Genomic DNA, 9448 nt, shown 5'->3' on the forward strand with positions numbered 1-9448 from the left:
GGCATGCAGAGACGAGCGCTGACGGACGGTCCGGCGATGGGAACTCAGGTGGGGCCTACTGTGATGTTTGTGAGAAATCCTCTCTGTCTAAGTTCATTCATAGGGTCACAAAGAACTGTACGGCGAGGAAAAATAAATTTCATAATGATCCAAAACGTCTGTAACCCTAAAAGGGTTTCAATGGTAGAGGTTCAATTCCCCACTGCCTTTTACAGTGTGGTCCCATTGCTAGCTAGATCTGTCTTATTTTTCATCTCAAGCCTTAATATGAGTTCGTCAAATAGATGAACGGTTTGGATATAACATATAGCTCATAATGAGACCCACAAAAATCAGTAGGGATTACAAAGGGAAAAAAAAAAAAAAAAAAGGAAGAAAAGAAGCCAGCGAGTTGGGGTCGACCGGGCTGGGTCCTGGTTGACTGGGTCAGAGCTTGGCCTATGGCTACGGATTATAACCGTAGCCATAACTATAATGCTATACACTTTTTTCTCTCTTTTTTAAAAAAAAAAATTTTTTTAATTATTTTTTTATTTTTTACATGGAGAACTTTGTCTCCCTTACATTTTTCTCTAATACATAATTATGTAAATATGTATATATAAGTATATAAAAATATTTTTCTATCTTTTAATTCATTTCTTTGTTTATTTATTTAACAAGCATCTCTTAAACTAGGATGATTTACTTAACTTACCACATATAATTTTGGGGTAGGAGAAGTTAATTTAGTCAACCAACCTAGTTATTTTCTAATATTCCATCAGATTGGAAAACCTCTTTTGACTCTTCTTTTCAACTATAAACGATGGAATTCTCCATTGCGATATATAAAAAACGATCGCTTTGAGAAAACATTGAGTGGGGCAAATTAGAAAATTGATCGAGGGAAACATGAAATTTAGCAGGGGAAACATGAACACACACCCCACACATTCACACTAGTGGAATTTCACCACCTACGGATACTCGAACGCTTGACCAGGTGTTGAAACTCCTAAGAGTCGACCACCCGAGCGGGGCAAACTGAAATATGAGTAGGGCAAACTAGAAAAACAGCGAGACAAGCTGAAGTATGAGCGAGGCAAACTAGAAAAATAGCAGGGCAAACTGCATTATGAGCAGAGCAAACTAGAAAAATAACTGGGCAAACTGAAATATGAGCGGGGCAAACTAGAAAAACAGCGGGGCAAACTGAATTATGAGCGGGGCAAACTAAAAAAATAGCGGGGCAAACTGAAATATGAGCAAGACAAACTAGAAAAACAGCGGGGCAAACTTAAATATGAACGGGGCAAACTAGAAAAACAGTGGGGCAAACTGAAATATGAGCGGGGCAAACTAGAAAAACAGTGGGGCAAACTGAATTATGAGCGGGGCAAACTGAAATATAAGCGGGGCAAACTAGAAAAATAGCGGGGCAAACTGAATTATAAGCGAGACAAACTAAAAAAATAGCGGGGCAAACTGAAATATGAGCGAGACAAATTAGAAAAACAGTGAGGCAAACTAGAAAAACAGCGAGGCAAACTGAAATATGAGCGGGGCAAACTAGAAAAACAGCGGGGCAAACTTAAGTATGAGCGGGGTGAATTAGAAAAATAGCGGGGTAAACTAGAAAAACAACGGGGCAAACGAATTATGAGCGGGACAAACAAGAAAAACAGCGGGGCAAACTGCATTATGAGCGGGGCAAACTAGAAAAACAGCGGGGCAAACTGAATTATGAGCGGGGCAAACTAGAAAAACAGCGGGGCAAACTGCATTATGAAGGGGGCAAACTAGAAAAACATCAATCAAACGAAAGAAAAAACTCACCATCAGTCAGTAGGAGCAACTGCAAGATTGTGTCTCTTGAAAGGATTACGTGATATTGAATAAAGATCAAATCCAACGTATAAGTGTATATTTGGATTACAACTAAATATTATAACTAAGAATTATCGCTATTGGATTATTGTTATTTCTAGGATAAGCTAGAATAAAAGTAAATGGATAGATTGGTTGGTTTTTTTATTGTATTGTGTTTGGATATTGCATTTTTTTCTCTGTTGGATTCCTCTGCTATTTATAGAGTTTTCTTGTAGCTTGTTCTTTCCCAATCCTTCTCTCATTACTACAGTGGTTTGTTCATTAGACTTTTGAATAACTCAACCATATCACTTTGTCGCCCATTTACTAATGTGTAAAATTGAACTTACGTCAGTTATGATTCTACAAAAAGCGCTCCACATATCTTGAAGATCTTTTCATCCATATCCTATTTCTCATACAATGTCACATGTTGCTCTCCTATTGGATTTTTCCAAAATGGTCAGAAATAAGCTACATCATTTCCCCCACATCAGTTCGCCTTTGGTAAAAAGGTGAAAGCGACGTTTTTCCGTTGTCTGATACAATAAATGTAATCGATCGCTGTTCCACATATTGTCTGCCCATTCATTCTACCTGACTGAAACTATACCGAAAGATATCCTTTGCCTCATCCTTTTGAGTTGTACATGTGACACATCATATAAAATCGTATCGTACGAGGAGTCATGATCATCCTTTCAATAATACACATGTATTGTCGCCGATACATAAACAAGACTAAGTCTGTGGGCCTCTTCTTTTACCTTTGCTTTTTCTCTCTTGCATCAAAAAATTTCAATTTCCTTATCTCAATGGCCACATCTTCTTCTTCATCTGCTCTAGCTTTCTATCTAGAGTCATTCATCAAAGATCTAGATGTGCTGTTGTCGGGACTGGTCAATGACCTCATGTTCAACACTCCGATCTAATTAGACAAGGCACTGTTGACACTCGGTCCAACTTTTCATCCTATGGTCACTCATGAACAATTGCATAAAATCGAACCAAGTTTTCCAAAGTGTCCTGATGAAGTCCTTTTGGTTCAATCCAACACATTTCTAGATCTCTCTAACGCATTTAAATCTCCAATTGCATGTATGTTTGGCTATGGTTTTTTTTACTGATTTTTTATTCTTTTTCTTTTTTAAACTTTCAAAGATATTGAAAAGTATAAGTTGGGAGACTTTAAATCTTTTCTCTATCTTAACTAATCGAATTGCTACGAGCTTGTTGGTGTAGCAACTATAAAACAGGAAAAATATTAGTTGAACAGGCCATATCATGAGTTAATCTATATCTACTTAAAGAGTTACCTCAACATCATGAATACTCAAAATTCCAAAACCACTAACATTGGCATAAAGACGCCTATGTTGAGTGTGGGGTGTCTTTTGTTTTGGGCCAGAAACTATTACCTGAAAGGGTCAAGATGGTCATTTTTTTACTTAAATATTGTTGATTTTGTTTTCTATTGGAAAAGAAGTCTGATGGTTGGATGACTGGGATTCTTTTATGGGGGAGATTTATGATCCATCACCAATTCATGAAGAGGCACATGAGATAAACTATCTAGAACACTTAAAGATTCTTTTTTGGGAATTCATGCTTGTTGTTGGAAGCAAGAGAATTTCATTCCTTGTATCAAAACATGCCTAATGTTAATCTGTGATATTTGATTTTGTTAGATTCTATGTGTGAGTGTTTAGAGCTTTTGTTTTTCTACAGTATTTTGAGATATTACTTCTGAAAAAAATGTTATTTTGTGATAATTCAGTTTACCCCGCTCATAATTCAGTTTACCCCGCTGTTTTTCTAGTTTGCCCCGCTCATAATTCAGTTTGCCCCGCTGTTTCTCTAGTTTGCCCCGCTGTTTTTCTAGTTTGCCCCGCTCATAATGCAGTTTGCCCCGCTCATAATTCAGTTTGCCCCGCTGTTTTTCTAGTTTGTCCCGCTGTTTTTCTAGCTTGCCCCGCTCATAATGTAGTTTGCCCCGCTCATAATTCAGTTTGCCCCGCTGTTTCTCTAGTTTGCCCCGCTCATAATTCAGTTTGCCCCACTGTTTCTCTAGTTTGCCCCACTGTTTCTCTAGTTTGCCCCACTCATAATTCAGTTTGCCCCGCTGTTTCTCTAGTTTGCCCCGCTGTTTTTCTAGTTTGCCCCGCTCATATTTCAGTTTGCCCCGCTGCTTTTCTAGTTTGCCCCACTTATAATTCAGTTTGCCCCGCTGTTTCTCTAGTTTGTCCCGCTATTTTTCTAGTTTGCCGCGCTCATAATGCAGTTTGCCCCGCTCATAATTCAGTTTGCCCCGCTGTTTTTCTAGTTTGCCCTGCTCATCATGCAGTTTACCCCGCTGTTTTTCTAGCTTGCCCCGCTCATAATTCAGTTTGCTCCGCTGTTTCTCTAGTTTGCCGCGCTATTTTTCTAGTTTGCCCTGCTCATATTTTAGTTTGCCCCGCTGTTTTTCTAGTTTGCCCCGCAATTTGGATGCTCTACATAGTAAAAAGGGCCCTTAATGACACGTGAAGGGCTACCTACATGTGCGAAGGGCTACCTACGTGAAGGGCTATACAAACACCAACTCGATAAAACTTACGTTGGGCTTGGGTTGAGGTCTCAGGTTGCCCGACCCAACTCGAACCCGATCAATATATTAGTTACTTATAAATTATAATTGAGTGTGGATTGTTTGTGTAGAAGGTACGCTAGTGATGTCGGGTCTCATTTGTCCAAGTCATTTCTAAGGACTCACACTAACAATATATGCCGGATTTCTCTCTCCCAAATAGATTGCGTGCTATGCTACATGACTTTTTAAAGGAGTAGTCCTATATTTTAGCTTGGTTTTTAAAAGAAAAAAATGAAGTTCTTTATGATGAATAATCACTTATATAATTAATAAAATCATAGATACAAAAAATAAGTCCTATATTGAAATATAATAAACTAATGTAATAACAAAAATATTAGCACGTATACACCCAACTAACCCAATCAACTTGTCGAGCCCTCTTGGGTTGGGCTTGGGTTAAGAATTTCCAACCCAAGATTGGGTTGGGTTGGGTTGGGTTGGGGTTGAGCACTAACCCGAACCAACCCACCCAACTTTCAACTCGATCCAACACGACCGCAAAGTGATTGAAATTGACCATGACATGAATGAAATAGATTTTCGACCATCGACCCAATGGAATCTTGAAAAATAACTAGGTTGGTTGGCTAAATTAGCTTCTCCTACCCCAAAATCATATGCGGTAAGTTAAGTAAATCACTCTAGTTTAGGAGATATGCTTGTTAAATAAATAGACAAAGAAATGAATCAAAAGATAGAAAAATATTTTTATATACTTATATATACATACTTACATAATTATGTATTATAGAAAAATATAAGGGGGAAAATGTTCTCCATGTAAAAAATAAAAATAAAAATAAAAAAAATAAAAAAGAGAAAAAAGTGCATAGCACTACAGTTATGGCTACGGTTATAATCCGTAGCGATAGGCCAAGCTCTAACCCGGTCGACCGGGTCCTAGCCCGGTCGACCCCAACTCGCTGGTTGAGTTTTTTTTTTCTTTTTGTTCTCTGACCCGGTCGACCCCAACTTGCTAACTTCATTTTCGTTTTTTTTTTCTTTTTCTTTTTCTGTTGTAATCCCCATCGATTTTTGTAGGTCCCATTATGAGGTGTGTGTTATATCCAAACCGTCCATCTATTTGGCGTACTCGTATTAAAGCTTGAGGTGAAAAATAAGACAGAACTAGCTATCAAGTGGACCACATTGTAAAAAGGCAGTGGGGAATTGAATGTCTACCATTGAAACCCTTTTAGGGGTTATAGAAGTTTTGGATCATTATGAAATTTGTTTTTCCGCTTCATCCAGGTCTTTGTGACCCTATGAATGAACTTATACAGGGAAGATTTCTCACAAACATCACAGTGGGCTCCAACTTAGACGGGGAGGATTTCTAATGGTTGATGCTCATTCAACACGGTTTCCTGTAATGTGGTATACTTAAGATTTGGATATACCTCATTTTTTGTCTCATACCATAAAATGATCCAGAAAAATATATGGACGGCATGGATGAAAAGCATACATCATGGTGGGGCCCACAGACCACCGACCATCCGCCATTGGCTGGTGGTAGGGGGAGTACCCAATCCGTTTCCGTGAAAGGAGGGGTAGTTTATCATACCATGAGAAACAGTGGGCATAATGATTTCTACCACTGAAACCATAGTTGGCCCAACAGTGATGTTTGTTTGTTATCAAACCTATTCATAAGATCATACAGATATGGATTAATAGAAAACACAATTATAAGCTTGATCCAAAACTTCTGGGGGCCCCTAAGAAATGATCAACATTAGAAGTTCAATTCAAAATTTCATGTGGTGTGGTCTATTTGAACATTAGATATGTTTAGATTTTTCGGTTCAAGTCACGAAATTATTTGTTAAGTTTGCCTTTCTCATTTTCATATTTGCCCCGCTCATTTTTTCAGTTTGCCCCGCTGATTTTTCAATTTCCCCCGCTAATTTTCTAGTTTCCCCCGCTGATTTTCCAGTTTGCCCCGCTGATTTTCCAGTTTCCCCCGCTCCCCGCTAATTTTCTAGTTTGCCCCGCTGATCTTCTAGTTTCCCCCGCTGATTTTCCAGTTTGCCCCACTGAATTTAATGATTTGCCCTGCTGAATCTCATGTTTCCCCTGCTGAATATCAAGTTTGCCCTGATCAATTTCATATTTTCCCCACTGAATTTCATGTTTTTCCTGCTGAATTTAATGTCTCCCTTGCTGAATTTCATGTTTGTCCCGTTCAATTTCATATTTGTCCCGCTGAATGCCTAGGTTCCCTCCCTCAATGTCTAGGTTCCCTTCCACACATGAGGTTTTGGTGTATACATATTGCGATGAAAACGAAAGGGTATTACATAATCCGATGAACATAATGTATTACAAATAAAACACTATTGTGGGGCGTAACAAGCGTAATCGAATTGCGTACTAAGTTAGTCAATATGCTCCCATTGTACTAAGTAAACTCAGTTGGGCCCACATTGAATGTATGTAGTATATCCACGCCGTCCATCCGTTTTTCCATTTATTTTAAGGGGTTTAACTCCCAAATTAAAGCATATCAAAAGATTAAGTGGATCATACCACGAGAATTTGAGCAAGGCAAACTAGAAATTCAGCGGGGCAAACATGAAAATGAGTTAGGCAACCATGAAAACAGCGGGGCAAATTGAAATATGAGCAGGGCAAACTAGAAAAACAGTGAGACAAACTGAAATATGAGCGGGCAAACTGAATTATGAGCGGGGCAAACTAGAAAAACAGCGGGGCAAACTGAAATATGAGCGAGGTAAACTAGAAAAATAGCGAGTCAAATTGAAATATGAGCGGGGCAAACTAGAAAAATAACGGGGTAAACTAGAAAAACAGCGGGGCAAATTGAAATATGAGCGGGGCAAACTAGAAAAACAACGGGGCAAACTGAAATATGAGTGGGACAAACTGAATTATGAGCGGGGCAAACTAGAAAAACAGCGGGGCAAACTGAAATATGAGCGGGGCAAACTAGAAAAACAATGACAAATCGAAATATAAGCGGGCAAACTAGAAAAACAAAGAAGGTAAATTGAAATATGAGCGGGCAAACTAGAAAAATAAAGGGGCAAAAGTCAAAAAACGAGCGGGGCAAACTAGAAATACAATGGGGCAAACTAGAAAAACAATGGGCAAACTAGAAAAACAATGGCAAATCGAAATATGAGCGGGCAAACTAGAAAAACAACGGCAAATCAAATACGAGCGGATAAACAAGAAAATCATGGCAAATCAAATAGAGGCAACTAGAAAACAGCGAGACAAACTGAAATATGAGCGGGGCAAACAAGAAAAATACCGGGGCAAATGTCGGGTCTCATTTGTCTATATCATTTTCAAGGACTCAAGCTAACAAGATATGCCGGATTTCTCTCTCCCAAATAGACTGCGTGCTATGCTACATGACTTTTTAAAGGAGTAGTCTTATATTTTAGCTTAGTTTTTTTTTTTAAAAATGAAATTCTTTATGATGAATAATCACGTATATAATTAATAAAATCATAGATAACAAAAATAAGTCCTATATTGAAATATAATAAACTAATGTAATAACAAAAATATTAGCACGTAATGGATTGGCACGTAATTGAAATTACAAACTAATGTAATAACAAAAATATTAGCACGTGATTGAAATATAATAAACTAATGTAATAAGTCCTATTTTGAAATATAATAAAAATGAAGTTCTTTCTAGTTTTTCCCGCTCAATTTCATGTTTGCCTTGCTCAATTTCATGTTTGCCCCGCTGAATTTCTAGTTTGACCACGAAGTGATTCAAATTGACCACGAACTAAATGAAATGGATTTTCGACTAATGACCCAATGGAATCTTGAAAAATAACTAGGTTGATTGGCTAAATTAGCTTCTCCTACCCCAAAATCATATGTGGTAAGTTAAGTAAACCATTCTAGTTTAGGAGATATGCTTGTTAAATAAATAGACAACGAAATGAATTAAAAGATAAAAAAATATTTTTATATACTTATATATACATATTTACATAATTATGTATTATAGAAAAATGTAAGGGAGAAAACGTTCTCCATGTAAAAAATTAAAAAAAAAAAGAAAAAAGTGCATAGCACTACAGTTTTGGCTACAGTTATAATCCGTAGCGATAGACCCAGATCTGACCCAGTCGACCGGTCCCAACCCAGTCGACCCCAACTCGCTGGCTTCCTTTTCTTCTTTTTTTTTCCCTTCTTTTTCCTTGTTGTAATCCCCACCGATTTTTGTGGGTCCCATTATGAGGTATGTGTTATATCCAAACCGTCCATCTATTTGGCGAATTCGAATTAAGGCTTGAGGTAAAAAATAAGACAGATCTAGCTATCAAGTGGACCACACTGTAAATGGCAGTGGGGAATTGAATGTCTATCATTGAAACCCTTTTAGGGGTTGCACAAGTTTTGGATCATTATGAAATTTGTTTTTCATCTTCATCTAGGTCTTTGTAACCCTATGAATGAACTTAGATGGGGAGGATTTCTCACAAACATCACAGTGGGCCCCAACTTAGATGGGGGAGGATTTCTAATGGTTGACGCTCATTCAACACTGTTTCCTGTAATGTGGTACACTTAAGATTTGGATATACCTCATTTTTTGTCTCATACCATAAAATGATCCGGAAAAATATATGGACGGCATGGATGAAAAGCATAAATTATGGTGGGGCCCACAGACCTTGATGATCTGCCATTGGCGGATGGCAGGCAGAGTAGCCAATCCGTTTCTGCGAAAAGGAGGGGTATTTTCGTCCTGGAATTTATCGTCCGTACGCGGAGGTCTAAGTGAGTATGTTAAGTTTGTATCGTTTCAAGAATATCCAATGGATAAAAGGTGGGGTCCACAGTCGTAGATTTCTCAAAGGTTTCTAATGGTGGGTGCCCCTTCCCAACTCTTCCCTATCATGTGGCCCACTTAATGATCAATCGTCCATCTTTTTTTTTTTTTTGTTTGTTTGTTGGAGGCCATAG

Source organism: Magnolia sinica, chromosome 2 (assembly GCF_029962835.1).
Source record: "Magnolia sinica isolate HGM2019 chromosome 2, MsV1, whole genome shotgun sequence".
In the NCBI taxonomy this organism is placed as follows: Eukaryota; Viridiplantae; Streptophyta; class Magnoliopsida; order Magnoliales; family Magnoliaceae; genus Magnolia; species Magnolia sinica.